At 55.7% G+C, this 15,402-nt stretch overlaps 1 protein-coding gene across 3 annotated transcripts in view; it reads right to left on the bottom strand.

Annotated features, from left to right (window-relative positions):
• CNTFR (ciliary neurotrophic factor receptor) overlaps positions 1–6,632 on the bottom strand; it is a 39,726-nt gene extending 33,094 nt beyond the window's left edge. For 2 of the 3 annotated variants that reach the window (XM_059924561.1, XM_059924563.1), the window contains exon 1: positions 5,500–5,647. The gene's annotated coding sequence lies outside the window, so the exon portion shown is untranslated. Of the gene's footprint in view, positions 1–5,499; positions 5,648–6,615 lie in introns of those variants that run through there. The other variant, XM_059924562.1, reaches the window with a different exon arrangement.
• Between the last annotated feature and the right edge of the window lie 8,770 nt (positions 6,633–15,402).

Genomic DNA, 15,402 nt, shown 5'->3' with positions numbered 1-15,402 from the left:
TGGATGGGTGCCAAAACCGCCTTCTTTCAGGGCCTGGGCCAGGGCCCAGCCCCTCATCTCACGATTTCACGGAGGGGCCCAGAAAGGTCAGCTCATGGGCCAGGGTCACGTGACATCTGCCCTCAGAGGCTGGGGCTCTTCTTACCTTTTGGGGCCCACTGTGCAGTTCCTTTCTCCTGGGGGAGAGGGGCTACACAGAGGCATGGGGGTCAGAAGTGAGGTGGGAACCTATAGAATAGGGTGTGGAAGAACCTCATTGGGTCTTGGGCTGCAAGGAAGAGCTCTAGGAGGTAGGGATGGAGGCAGTGGCTCAGAAAAGGCTACTTGGGGAAGATTTTGTTCTTTGCCACACACTATTTTGGAACATCCTGAAGCTGGACTTGAAATGAGTACTATTGACTACTTGATTTTTATGTCTGATATCAGATGTATCTCCAGGCTCTCTGAGAAAGAAATTCTCTGCAGTGCAGGATAACAGTTTACCCTAAATGTTGCCATAATTTGACTAACTGGCACCACTATTTTATAAACCTTTGTTCCATATAAAACAAAGGCTCTGTCTCCTGTGCAACTCTCGCCCATGCTGCCTCAGTTTCCCCACACTCTCCCAGTCTCTCCTGCCTCTGTGCCTATCCGATCAAGATGCAGCCACTGCTACACTGACCCACACCAGCAACTCCTTGGCTCTGGATGGACAGGGTATTTTTAGGATCCGAACCCTGTGTTCTCAGACAGACATTAATAACCAATACAGACAGTCCGTGGTGCCCACAGCAGCTAAACAAACTCGGAACCTAGCCTCAAAGGCTCAGACATGGGGTCCACTGCCTTAGCTATAGTCCAAGAAACCCAGACCTAGAGAGAGCAAGGGACATGACATGCTCACAACCACGTGGGGAGAAAAGGACTTTCCCATCTTCTGAAAAATCCCGAAGCTGGGGAGAGGACAGAGGTGACCTCTGACCTCTGCCACAGAAGCAGGGTCATTGCCCTGCCCCAGTCTCACCTAGTCCAGACCTTTTCAAGAAAGAAGCTGCCTATCCTTTGCACTCCTTCCCTGAAGGCAGGGAAGTCCTTCCTTTAGTCTAGCTGCAAATCACTCAGGGGTCCTTTGAGCCAAACAGGGTTATACAGCAGAGGCTGTTGGGTCTCAAGCCACAAACCCCAGAGAGTCCCCTCTCCCCATGGTCTGTCCCACTCAATGTTCATTCCTCAACATTTCTTGAGCACCTAATCCCTGCCAGGTACTGTGCCAGGAGTTAGGGACATGGTCCTGCCCACCAACAGCACTCAGTCTGGCTAGAGAGAAAAAGATGTATTATTTACTCAGCAATGCCCTCCCACTGTGTACCTGGTCTGTGCCAGGGGCAGGGTGGGTGGGTGGTAAGCAAAGCAGACCCCAGTCCCTAGGTCCCAGAGTTCACAGGCAATTACTATGCAGCCTTGGTGAGTACTGTGAAGAGGAAGTACAGGTAATATATGGTGGGGCATGCTGACTTCTTTCAGGACTGAGGATGCTTCAGTCCATTCCTAAACCCCAGGACGGGCCCTTGGACTGCCCAGAAGTCACCACCATAGTCTAACTTCAGTTCCTTCCACTGTAGCTCCAGCCCCAGCTTCTGGGAGCTGGTTCCCCGCAGCAGCAGGGTCTAACTCTTCCCCACATCTGCCCCAGCTCTTCCTCCCACTCCTTGGCTCTGGTGACCCCCAACCCAGCATGCTCTGTGCTTTGGGAGCTCTCTGCCCTCTGCAGAGGTAAAGGGGGGTGATGACCTCAGGGCTCTCAGCCCACAGGAACCACTAGGCTCCCCAGCCCCTCCCCACAGGAAGCCAGGAGCCGGGGTGGGTGTGGTCACCCTGGGCCACAGGAGTTTACACAGCTGAGGTCTCCACCACTCCCCGCAACCCCACAGAGGGTCTGGAGGAGGGGTCAGCTCTCTCTTCTCAGCCTCCTTGTTCTCTGGGGCGCCCCCCCCTCCCAACCAGGCACACAGGATTCCCCCCCAACCCACCTGCATTTCAAAGAAAATATGCTCCATCTGTTTCCGATTCATTTACACTTCAACTCGCCATGGGAGGGCAGAGCAGGGCACTTCGCCTTCGAGCCCCCCACTCCCATAGGGGGGCTGGAGAGCACGTGTCCCCCTCTGGGACAAGGAGCAGTTACAGCCTAGCCATCTGAGCCTGAGGGCCAGGTCCCTACTTCGTGGGCTCCCAAGGGATGCTCAGGTACCTCAGCAGCCCCGCCCACTGGCCTCCACAGTGGGAAGGTATATAAAGCCCCGGGCAGTGTCTCCAAGGCAGGTGGAGTCCTAAGGTTGGTTGCAACCTGACCCAATTGCCCCCCCTCCCCAGGGCTATTGCTCTTTTGGGAAGAAGCAGAGTGGAGAACCCTGGGCATACCCTGGAGACAGAATAAGGACTCAGGCATTCCAGGAGACACTGTGAGATACAACATAACTTGGTCCAACCCCTTTCCAGCCAGGGCAGAGGAGAGAGAAGCGGGTGGGTTCCAGTCTAGTCTTCTCCTCCAGCCACCTTCTCACCACAGATCTGGGGCTACCATCTCCCTTAAAATCAGAGATTCACCATCCTGGAAAGGTCAAAGGAGCCAGAGGTCTACACCTCACCAAGTCAATCTTCACACCTCTCCCATCCTAAGGATGATTGGGTGGGGGAGATGTCTTGGGAGAACATGAATCTCATTTCCCCATACCTGACCCTCTCTATCACAGGAAGGGTACCCAAAACTATTTAAGGGGGATGTGCATGTACATGGGGGAACTCTAAGGGTACATGTCACCCCTGTACCAAAAAAGCCACTCAACCTCCCTGCCATGAGAGCCTAGTCTCCTCTGGAAGAAAAGGCAGAAAAATTTTACTGGGTCAGTGTTTCCCACCACCCTCTCCATCAGCCCACAACCCAAGTAAGAGACGTGACCAAACGTGTATCTCCTCCCCTCCCCACCTTTGGAGAGGACAGATCTTGTTCCTGTCCCCAACTGCCCTGAGACACACCATAAGCATGGGTGTATTTAACTATGAGTTCTAAGTTCCACTGGGAGTGTGAACACAATCCTAATGTGGGTTTGAATGTGAGCCTCAGATGGAAGCATAACTGTGTGTCATTCTAAGTGTGAACCCCAGGGCTCCCATGTGAATATGAAAGCCTCAAGGTGCAAGCATGAGTCTGAGTGTGAGCACTAGGGCCCTAGTGTGGGTCTGAGCACAAGCCCCAGGATGGAAGCAAGTTTAATGTAATTGACAGGGATGTCAATCTGAGTGTGAACTCCAAGATGCAAGTACAGGTTTGACTGTGAATGTAGGTCCCAGTGTGCATGTGACTGTAAGCCCCAGGACGGAAGTGTGAGTCTGTGAACCCCAGGATTCCCAAACAAGTCAGTATAGGCATTAGAGACCTAGTGTTCGTCTGAATGTGAGCCCCTGGTCTTCAGGGCTTTCTGAATGTGAGCTACATTTCCCCATGTGAGTCTGAGTGTGAGCACTGGGGTCCCTTTATAAGTCTGGGTCCCTAAGTGATCCCAGGATGGAAGTGAGAATCTTGCATGTTCTAGTGTGAATCTGAGGGTGAACTGATGTGAGCATGAGTGTATCAACCCCAGTGTCCTACGTGAGTCTTTGAGTTCAAATGTGGGCCCCAGGTTCTCCATGTGAGTCTGAGTGTGAGCCTCAGAATGTGTGAATCTGAGAAAGCTCCAGGGTCTTAGTGTGAGTCCCAGTGTGAGCCCTAGGACTCCAGTGTGTTCTGAGCATGGGCTCTAGGTCTCAATGTTAACCTATGAGCCTCAGGACAGAAATGTGAATCTAAAGTGTGAGCCTAGAGTCCCAATGTGAGTCTGAGTGTAAACTACAGGACTGAAGTGTATCACTGGATATGACAAGAACATAAGTGTGAATCTGAGTGCAAGTTCATTGTCCTGGTGTAATTTCTTGGTGCGAGTCCATATGAGTTTAAGTGTCCCAGTGTGAAGCTGAGGATGAATTCCAGAGCCCCTAGAAGTCTTGAGTGTGACCTTTAAATTCCTACTTTTCACATAAGGCTCAGGGTCCCAGTTGGAGTATTAACTGTGATGGAGTGTGAACCTTGGCTGCATGTCACCGATCCTGACCAGGAGCCCTAAGAACCAGTCCAGAAGATTTGTGTGGGTTTTGGCAGTGGAGCAGGGATGCGCAGTTTATTGAGACACAGCCGCCTCCACCCGCCAAGCCCCGGCTAGCCCTACAGCCGTAGGAATATCCAATTGTTCAAGTCCCACCACCCCCATACATGCATTGGTACACCATCACACCCAGAGTTAGACACACAAAAATGCACTCAGTGTTTCAGACCCCCTGGACAAACAGCAGTTACAGATGCACAAACACACCCAGCATTTCATACTCCCACCACTTCAGTGACTACAGCCACACGAATACCCTAGCGACACAGACACAAATACACCAAGTATTACAGGCAACACAACTAGTGTTGCAGACACACTCCTACAACAGCATGCAGACACACACCCAGTGTTGCAGACAAGCTGCCAGCCACACAGACACACACAGAGGCTTCTCAAAGAGAGAGACTAGACGGAAAGAGAAAGAAAATCCTGAATTTTCAACAAGGCGTGAAATAGTCCTACCCGCCTGAAGCTACTGAAGGGGGGAGGGGGTCTAGGGAGTGCAAGAGGAGAGGCTCGGGAGAGGAGAGGAGGCGAGGAGGAGAGCTGTCCGTCTGGTGACCTCCCCGCGGCCCAGCCCCCACGCACGGGGAGATACACTCCTCCGAGCAACACAGGGATACCCAGGCCGGCTCATGTAGAGCCGCACTGTGGGAGACACACACCGACAGACTCACAAAGAGACGGGGATACACCACAGGTGGACCCACACGGACACACAACACAGGAACACTTACAAAGAGATACTGGAGGAGACCCACTAAATGGAGATACATCCAGGCGGACTCAAGAGAAAACCACAGGCGGGCTCACGCTGACACACACACACACACAAGCGGATTCACACGGACACAAATACACTGGCAGACGCGCAACCGTCCATTCACACCCCTGGGCGCTTTTAAGTCCAGATTTCTGCTGGAGAAAGAAGCCGCCTCTGGGCGCGCGGGGGTCACTGCGACCCCCCCCCCCCCCGCTCCGGAATTTTCCCAGACCCTGCGCGCGCTGCTGAGCGGTGAGGGAGAACAGGGAGGCTAGGGCAGTTGGCCCCTGCCACCTCCCGCCAGCCGATTGTCGCCCCCCCTCCCACCACGCCCAACCCCCGGCGCGCCCGGACGTGGGGGGCAGCTTCTCCTGCGCCCCCGCCCCCGAGTTTACGGGCAAAGTTTCCCGTGAACTTTCCTGTCCCCCTCCCCCCCGGTCGCGGGCCCATGCACGTCCCCTCCCTCTTCCCGCGCGCACGAGGGCCGCGGGTCTGTAGGTCAGCCGGAGGGTTTGAGGGTCCGGCCGCGCGCGGTCCGCGCTGGGTACTCACCGCGCCCTCGGGCCGCCGGCGCTCCGCGCCTCGACCTTCGACCGTTCCCAGCAGGGAGTGAGGCAGGGAGCGCGGAGCTAGCACCGCTGCCAGATCCCGCCGCCGAGCCCCGCGCCGCGCCGGCTGGAGCCGCCGCGTCCGCTGCCGCCGCCGCCGCCCGCTCTGCACCGGCTCCTCGGCGCTCGGCGGCTTTAACCCCCCCATCCTCCTCCCTCCCTCGCGCGCTCCCTCCCTCCTTCCCTCGCCCATGTGACCGCGGGCGCCCGCTCGGCCGCGCGCGCCCTCGCTCCCCTCCCCCTCCCGCCTGGTCTCCCCGCGCCTCCGCGGCCGCGCGCCACGACCCCCTCCCGGCCACGGCCCCCGCGTGCCCCCGCCTTGGCACGCTCCCGCGCCTGGCACGCGCGGCCCGCTCGCGCGGGCACACTCATCCTGCGTAGGCCTGTGAGCCCCCGCTCCCATTCGCCTCGTGCTGGCACGCACCCTACCCCCCGCGGGCACACTCGCCCGCACTGGCACGCTTGGCCCCCTCGCATTCGCCCTCTCTCGGGAACGCCTTCCAGACGGCTGTAGTCCCCGCGCTTCATGTGCAGCCTCGACCGCGGGTCTCAAAAACGCGCGCGCACACACACCCACACCCACTCCGCTGGATCCCTCAGGGCCACTGGGCGCGCACCCAGTCCCCCGGGTCGCTCATTCACACTCACTCGCTCACTCAGCCTTGGCCAGGTCTCCGCTGCGCACACTCCCGCACGTTCAGGCCCTGACTGCCTCGCACCGACACCCTGGCACACCCCGGGCCAACTCTCGGGGTCCTCCCGCCAGCATCTCCGTGAGAAGAGCGCGAGCCAGAGCCCCCAGGCCCCACTTTGGGCAGGGTAGGCCATAGGTCTCCGCGCCTCCCCTATTCCTATCGCCCCCCAACAACGACCCCACCCCACACCCCGCCCAGGCACAGACACTTACACCCCTCGCGCTGAAGGAAGGAGTCTATTTGCTTGCATGACCCAGCATGGACCAGGCTGGGAACCTAGGCCCTCGCCTCCCACCAAGTCTCCGGTGACACGCCACAACTACCCTCTCCTTCTTCACCCACCCCCCCCCCACCCCTGGACATACGGCCTGAGGAGTGACCGCCAATGGGATGCGGGGCGTAGGGAGGGTGCGCCCTTTATGCCTGGACCTGCAGTGCCGGAGCGCGAGTGCCAGAGTTTGGCGCTGGAGGTTCACCCCTCGAGCTTTCCCGTCGCAGCCTGGGCCTCTGAGGGGCGGGTGTGCTCACTTCACTGGCCCCCGCGCCTCCGGTCTGGCTATTACATGGGGGATTAAGGTTAGACAACCTGACTCCTTCTGAGGCCACAGGAGAGCGCAACAGAAAGGGTGAACGCCAGCGGCGGAGAAAGAGTGGCCCGCCCCCATTCCCACCCCACGGATTTTTCACCTGACCTTTGACCCATAATCCCTGCACCTAGCCCCTCCCGGGAGCTGCGCAAGGCCTGGGGGCGGGGAGCGGGGAAGGAAGTATCTCGCTGCTTCCTCACACCCTTCTCTAGTAGGCTGCCCAGAGCGCCCGGGCCCTTTCCCAACAAATGCCTCAGGGACTCCCATTGCAGAGGAAAAACCTTCTTCCCGCCACTGCCCGGGCTTTTCACTTTCACTTCCGTGGCCGCAGAATCCCCTCAGTGCAACCGGCAGGGGTCAGTCGGGGCTGTGGCTCAGAGAGAGCCGGCAGGGGCTTAGGGACACACAGAGAAATAGTGGCGCCCAGCTGAGATCCAGCTCACCCCCACACACAGTAGGTGTCCTTTATCCGGTCTCTCCGGTCCCGGAGCTTCCAAGTACCCAGGCCGCGGGCGGGGACGAGGTGGTGGGCACCGGGAAGGAATAGAGACGGTGCGACAGAATCCGTGTTGGGGTGGGGGGTGGGGGGGCGGGATTACTCCTCCCCCGGCGCCGAAACTAGGCCTGGGAGAGGTTGGGTTCTGGGGCGGGGGGGTCCCCTCCCCTCGAGGCGCCGACGGGCGTCGAGATCTGCGTGTGGGCTGACTTGACCTCCGGATCCCCCCGTGTCCTGGACTCAGCCTCTTTCTGCCAGGTTGAGAGCAGTGGGGAGTTCCGCCCCGGACCAACGTCACCTCTCCACCTGGGGAAGCCTGGGCTGCCGACGGCAGTGCCCAAGTCCGCGGGTGCTGAGGCAGGGTCCGTGCGGGGCAACGGGGGTCCGGCAGTCGGATAAATCGGTGTGTCAGAGGATTAGCCAGGACCAGAGGCGCACGTCGGACCGGATCCCGGCGTCAGTCGATCTCTAGCTTCTCCCGGCTCAGTACCCGGCGGCCGCGCCCGCTTCCCCAGGGCCGCAGCGACACCTGGCGGGCGGTGCTGGACGCGCGTTCTCTCTCAAGCTGTGGCTCCAACAGAGAGGCAGCGCCCACCTACTGAGCAACCAGGGTGCGACCCCCCTCTCCCTCCCGCCGCTACCGCCTGGTCCAAAAGCGATTCTCCTTGCATCTCAGCTGGGGCAACAGATTACTCGTGGGTTTCTGCTCCTGCTGGCTCCAATGCTCTATCTGCACATGAGCTTCTGAGCTTTCTAAGCTTCCGTGTTGAACCCTCCCGGACCCCATTTCCCTGGGGCAAAGCCAAGCCTCGTTGGCGGCTCTTCAAAGCCTTGCAAGAACTGGCCCTGTCTCCTCTCCAGCTTTATTAGGCGCCCCTATCCCCAGTATCCCTAGCTCTGCACCAGCCCCCCTGTGTCTCATGGCACCCCTATCCTTAAGCCAAACCCCATTTCACTGACACCCTCTCCCAGCCCTACCCCATCTTCACCATCTGCCTCTGCTATGAGGGGCAGTGGGAAATAACACCCCCAGTTCAGAGCCCTAGTGCCCTGCAAGTGATGGGGATCCCAGATTTGATAATCCTGGAAGGCCTTGGGAAATTGGGGAGGGGGGAGGTTCCCCTTGACTTTGTAAAACTCCCTGGAATTTTATACCCACCATGAAAGACTTTTGGCTTCACCCTGGCAAGTGACCTTAACTTGAACCACCTCCCACCCCCCTTCCCCGGAAGATAACTGTGCCATCCCAAGCCTTTGGGTAGCAAGGACCCTTCCCCATTCCTGCTGTCCTCAAGGAAAGAGAGCCTCCACCCCACCTACCTTTTCCAGTGCTCCTTCAGGAAATGGTGTTTATTTCTAACCTGCTATTACCATCAGAAAGGTCCACGTGAGGCACATACCTGGCTACCCAACATCACAAACACTCACACAGAGCCTCTATCTTACCTACAAATGCCAGACATAGGCTTCCCCGGTGGCGCAGTGGTTAAGAATCAGCCTGCGAACGCAGGAGACACAGATTCGAGCCCTGGTCAGGGAAGATCCCACATGCTGTGGAGCAACTAAGCCAGCGCGCCACAACTACTGAGCCTGCGCTCTTGAGCCCGCGAGCCACAACTACTGCACCTGCGTGCCACAACTACTGAAACCCCTGCACCTAGAGCCCGTGCTCTGCAACAAGAGAAGCCACCGCAATGAGAAGCCCGTGCACTGCAATGAAGAGTAGCCCCCACTTGCCACAACTAGAGAAAAGCCCATGGGCAGCAACAAAGACCCAACGCAGCCAAAAATAAAATAAATTTTTAAAAAATGCCGGACACACATTATGTAAAGTCACACACCTGGCCTCAAGAGTCAAACTTGTATATTGAACCTCACTATGGCACAGTGGGAGTCAGGGACCCCTGCTTGGGGCTGGGGGTTAGAGGTCTCAGAAGGGCAGGACTCCCCGAATCACACACTTATACACCATACCGCACATAGACACAGTCACCCACACAACCACGTACTCAGTCACACCACGTGTCACACAGGCACACACGCAGAGTCACACACGCTCTCAATCACACAGAGTCCCACACTGGGGTTTGGCGGGTCCGGGCGGACTCCAGGAGGCTGTTACGTAAACGCCCTCACAGCCCCCCTCCTCGCTCCCCCTCACCCCCCTCCTGCTTCCTCATGCAGTGCCAGCGCCCGGGGCTGCTTGGCTGGGGCCCGGGAACAGCTCGGCCTCAAAGAGGCTCCAGGCGCCGAGAAACCTGATCCGACACAGCCCCAGGCTGAGCCAGGGAGGGGGACCCAGAGCACGCCCCCCAACACACTCAGGGTCCAGCTCAGCCCCCCAGAGACGACTCACCCACATCCTGGGACAGCATCTAGGCCCCACTTACAACACCCCCTGCAGACCCCCTTCTGGAATCCTGTCATCTGTATCGCCACCTGAGTGTGCCCTGAACCCTCCAATCTCTGGCACCAGAAAAGGGCAAAGATTCCCTAAAGGTAGAGAATGGGTGAGAGCTGAAGCCATAATGTTGGTGCCTAAGTATTCAGCCTGGAATTGCTGAATACTCCAGCAGTTCCCTGGAGCTGTCTCTTCTTCCTCACTGGGGTTCTCTAAAGCCACTGAGAGATAGAGATGCTTTCACTCCTGCTCCAGGCTTCCTCAGATTTGTTGCCAACCGATCCCAACATATTCTATCAGAATTCTAAATTATCTGGATAGGCCCAAGGCCCCCCTCCCTCTCTTTGATATCCTTCCTTCCTCCTTAGTTGGAAGTTCTAACTCCAGTCTAACCCCAGTTCCTCCTGTTTTGCTAAGAAGGAAGTTTGAGGGCAACCTGAGACATTGGGAATGAAATCCCTGAAAGGAGGAAGTATTAAGGCTCAGGAAGCTCCTGAAAGTCAGGAGTCTAAGAGAAGGGGAGAGGCTGTCTGTGACACCCCCCCACCACCCCAGCATAAACCTCACCCCACTCTGCAGCCCAGGCTCAATTTTTCACAATAGCTTTTGAGTATCTGCCTGGGCTGCTCAGGCCCAGGCAGAAAGGGAATTTCCCCCTATGTTCTCTGTTAATGAACAAAACATTTCATGTTGAAATTCCTCCTCTGCCCCCAGCCCAGTGTCTCCAGGGCCCCCCAGCCTGACCAAGCAGGGGTACCACTAAGAGGCGAGTAACAGAGTAGGGGGCAGCTCCCAGGGGAAGTGTAATTTACATTGAGGGGGGCATCTTTTTCATAAATAATTAGGGTGGCTTTTTTTCACTTTTGGCTAAAATCAACCACTCCTGTGGCAGCTTCCCAGAAAGGGCGGCGGGAGGGCAGCCGGAGCTGTCCCAAAGCCCAGGACATGGCCCCCCTCCCCTGGGCGAGGAGCCTTCCCCGAGTTGTTTTCCTGGTCTCTTCCTCTTGGATGTTTTTTTTGATTATTAATCACATTTTCCATCTGCAGGCTCAGTCCAGACCCCCTCCCCCTGGGGTCAGGGCTGGACAGAGGGAGGAGGAGCGGTCTCCAGGAGGATGATTTGGGGATAAGATGGGCAGTGACCCCTGGTCTTGGCTGACCTGAAAGAGGTTGTCAGTGGCACGTCACAGATCACACCTTCACCACCCTGGTATATAAAAGGATGTTAATCAATACAAGTGGAGTGAATGAATGAACAGCTGTCCAGCTTTCACAGCACCCAGCTGGTGCTGGAAGGCAAAGCCCCCAGGGTCCTTCCCCTTATGCTACAGACAGGCAAACAGCTCAGAGAGGGGGAGTCACCTGCCCAGAGTCATACAGCAAGTTAGTGCCAGAGCCAGAACAGGACCCCAGGAATGCTGATGGCTCCTCCATTCATAAGGCAGTCAATAAATATGTATTGAGCACTTAGCATATGCCAGGCATTGATCTAAGAGATGGTATATAGCAATGAACCAAACAGACAAAAATCCCTTCCCTCTCAAGGATGTGGAGCAACTAAAACTCCACACACTGCTGGTGGGTGTATAAGTCGGTAGAACCACTCTGGAACACTGTTTGGCAGGATCTACTAAGCTAAACATACGTATAGCCTATGACCCAGCAATTCCTCTCCTAGATATATACCCAAAAGAAATTATTGTGTATGTTCACCAAGAGTGTTCTTAGCAGCTTTATTCATTATAATCTCAAACCGGAAACAACCAAATGAATGAATAGATTGTGATATAGTTACAGCAATGGAAAAGGACCAGCTATAGCTACACACGACAAAAATGGATAAAGCTCACAGCTGAATGTTGAGCAAGGAAAAAAAAAAAGAGAACCAAACACAAAACAGTATGCATTGAATGATTTCATTTATATAAAGCTCAAGAACAGGCAAAACTCATTTACGGTGATCGAAGCTGGAATTGCAGTTACCTTTGTTGGGGGAGTGGTAGGTTTCCAAGAGTGTACATACATATGTCAAAATTTAAGTTGTGCCTTAAGATTTGTGTGCTTTACTGTTTACTTTTTGCCTAAAAAAAAAAAAAGAAGTTTAAAAATCTCCTGCCCTCATGAGACTCACATTCTAATCAGGGAAGATGGATACTAAAAAAAATAGGCAATTATTCAGTTTGTCCATGTGACAGTGCCGTGTCTGACTCCACAGGCCCCTCAGGGAAGAGATGACAGCCTATATGTCACTTAAGAGAAGCCTAGACTAAGCCCCTCTGCCCTCCCCCAGAGTGCCATACTCTTTTTTCCTTAGAGCAGTTAGTGCGATGTTCACCTACCTAGTTACTTGTGTGGCACCTGTGAGCTCCATGAGGGCAGCCCTGTGGCCTCCACCTCCAGGCACCTAGAGCTGGGTCTGGCACAGAACAGGTGCTCCTACCATGTGAAATAGGTCTAAATAAATGTTGAATGAGTGAATGAATGAATGATGCAAGCAGGACCTGGGGGAGTAGAGTCCCAGGATACAGGGGAGGGAGCCTATCTGAATGGGTCACAGCCTCGAGGGATGGGAAACAGGGTTTGGTATCCAGTAAGGGTTTAAGCAGAAACCTAGAAGGCAGGATGAGGCATCCTGAGTTGCTCAGAGACCACATCCTGAAGTGCCTTTGGTGCCAAGGTCACGCAGGCCTGGAAAGGCATAAAGTAGGTGAGGAACAGAACCAGATTTGCCTTCTAGTGAGAAAGTTGAGTCTGCTGGTAGAGGGTAGTGAGAAAGGTTAAGGCTAGAGGTGGGACAGCTGGGGAGGAGGTGTTTGCAGTGACCCATGGGAGAGAGACCTCCAGGCTGATCGGGGCAGGGCCATGGGGCTGAAAAGACGGTACAGGGCTTTGGGAGAGGGAGGGTGGGCACTCAGATTCATCTTCTTCATCTGCTCCCATGGCCCCTGGAGGCACCCCCATGTTGCCCTATACACAGAGAACAGGACCCCTGGACCCTCAGTCCAGGGTCGGCTCTCCCAAGGCCCCTCACCCCAGGTGATCCCAGGCTCCGGGCTGTCTGGAAAGAGAAGCAGATGGTCAGGGATGGGTAGAGGATCCAGAGGTGTTGGGGAGAGAGGGACAGGGGAGAACAGGGAAACTAGGGGTTAGCAGCTCTGTGTGTCGGAAGATGGGAGCAAGAACACAGACTTACACAATCACAGATGAAGTTTTTCATCTGTGCAAAAATTTGCATGAAACTAATTCCCTGCTCAGAAACACAAAGTCCCTCCCTCCCTCCCTCCCTCTCTCTCCCCATCCCCGTGAGCCCTGATCTCCCTCACCTCCCATTCTTCATGGGGGAAGCACATGTCTTTAAAGGATTGTCCCCGTCCAGTGCCAGCGCACCTTGATCCCTGCTGCTGTAGAGCTGCCTTCCTGATAAGAAGGCTGGGATTTCCAAACCAGACTGAGGGCCATGTGGCCCTGAGACTGGCTCCCTCCCTTCATCTCCCACAGCTCCATTCCTGGACACCTTGTGATTCCCTGGGGCAGAGGGAGAACGGAAAAAAGAGGCCCCGCTTTCCCCCAGAAACTCAACTGTGGTGATTCAGAAGACAGAGAAAGATTAGAGATTTGGAGACTGAATGCCAGAGACACCAAGCCCCAGGGAAACAGACAGAGGCAGCGGAGGAGTTCAAAAGGGAAAATTGAGTTAAATTCAGCTCAACAGCCATTTATTAGCACCTACTGTGTGCCAGGCCCAGAGGGAACACTGTGTACAAAAGCACAGAGGACTCCCAGGTTTTTGGCATGAGTGGCTGGGAGATGATTGTGCCATTTACAGAACTGGAGAGGGGATTGGGGCTTGACATGGCCAGTTGAAGCGTCTGTGGGATGACAGCCAGCAGCGGCGAGGATGGAGAGGGCAGAGAAGTTGAGAGAGGGCGGGCGGCTGGAGGCATGCAGTCTCGGTTCCACGGCTCCCAGGGCCCTCTACCCTGGCTCGTGCCGGTTGCACGGACATTCATCAACATCTCAGACTGACCTGAGCACTGTGAGGGTGCTGGAAGATGACAAGATAGATCAGGCAGCAGGGAAAGGGAGTGACGAGGGGGAGGGGAGGAGGAAATTGAGGCTGAAACCCTGGGAAGCATGATTAAAAGACAGAGAGGGCAGGGAAGGGGTTAGCCCCAGAGGCAGAAGGACAGCCAGGAGTCAGGGTTGTCACGGGACCAAAAAGGAGTCTGGTGAAGCTAAGGAAGAGCCCTGGGCTTTAGCAGCCAGGAGTGGGATGAGGCCAGCGGGGCCAAGCTGGTGCTATGGAGCTGGCTGATGTAGCTCCTCCACAGGGGCCTGTGAGCAGAGGGTGGGCCCCCCTTCCCCAGCCTCCCTGCTGTCCCAGAGCCCTACTTGGTCCGGCACCTCTCAGCCAAGCTCAGGGGAAGAAGAGGACGGAAAAGCTCCCCTGCCTCCAGACTTCCATACCGGAGTCCCTGGTTTCTGGTCTTGTCAGGAGGGTCCTGAGCCTTCTTGAGCTCGGGAGCCCAGAGCAGTCAGAGAGCCCTGGGGACCCTGGGGGTAATTGAAACCAGGGCTAAGACATTAGAAACCATAATGCTGACTCCCCAGCTCCCCCAGGATAGCACCTGATTTCCTTCTTGCCAGATCCTCCCTTCTGCTGACAGCTCAGCCCTCTAGGCCCCCACCGGCTGGGCCGATGATCCTCTTCCCCATACCAACTAGAAAGGGCATCCAACCGGAAGGCAACCAAGGCCAGCCCTCGGGGACCTCCTCTCTGTGCTCAGACAACCTCAGTGTATACTAGGCTAACCCCCCATATCAAAGCATCCCCAAATTCTAATCTTGATCTCTTATTGCAAAAACTATCGTAGGGGGCTGAAGTAAGATAATGGGAAGGATTTCTCAATAGTGAAAGAAAAGAGAGAGGTAGAGATGTGGGGCAGAAGTGCCTCTCAACTAGCAGGTGCTCCACAAGGATGTGAGAAAGAAAGGAGGAGTCTTCAAGCCTGGGCCCCACCAGAGCCAGGTGTTGGCTGGGCTGGATGTGAAGCAGGAGCAGGGCAGGCTGCACCCCAGGGTGGCAGGGAGGAGGAAGGTCCAATAAGTTCTGTGGCCTGGAGTTCCCCTTCCATCTCTCTCCCTGCTCTGATGTCTCTCTCTGTCGCTGTCCTTATCTCTGACAACAAGGACAGGAAGCCGCCCGCATATTTGCTGGCCTGATGGGAAGGCCCTCGCCCTGCACAGCTGCCTGATGATTCCAGGATTCCCAAATTCCCTGGGAGTGCTGCTGTGGGAATCTGTCTCCCCCTCTGTCTCTAAGTCTGCCTCTCTCCTTGGCTCTTCAGAGGGACTGAAGGGATCAAATACTTACTCCACCACTTACTGGCTTTGCGGCCTCAGGCAAGTGACTTAATGTCTCTGTGCCTCAATTACCTCGGGAGTGAAATGGGATCATAATCATGCCTAATGCCTAGGACTGTTGTGAAGATTCAGTTAAATGAGATAATCCAGTGAAGTGATAAGCACCAGCCTGGTGGGTACTAGAGCCCCCTCTGGCTTTGGCTTCTCCCCATGCCTGTCTCTGTGTCTCCTCCTCTGTCAGTCTTTCTCTCCATCTAGCTAGCTACTTCATTCTCTGTCTCTCAGTCTTTGTCTCTCCACCTTT

The sequence above is a fragment of the Balaenoptera ricei genome, chromosome 6 (assembly GCF_028023285.1).
Source record: "Balaenoptera ricei isolate mBalRic1 chromosome 6, mBalRic1.hap2, whole genome shotgun sequence".
Taxonomy (NCBI): Eukaryota; Metazoa; Chordata; class Mammalia; order Artiodactyla; family Balaenopteridae; genus Balaenoptera; species Balaenoptera ricei.
Note: the sequence above shows the minus strand (reverse complement) of the source record. Positions and strands in the feature narration are given on the sequence as shown.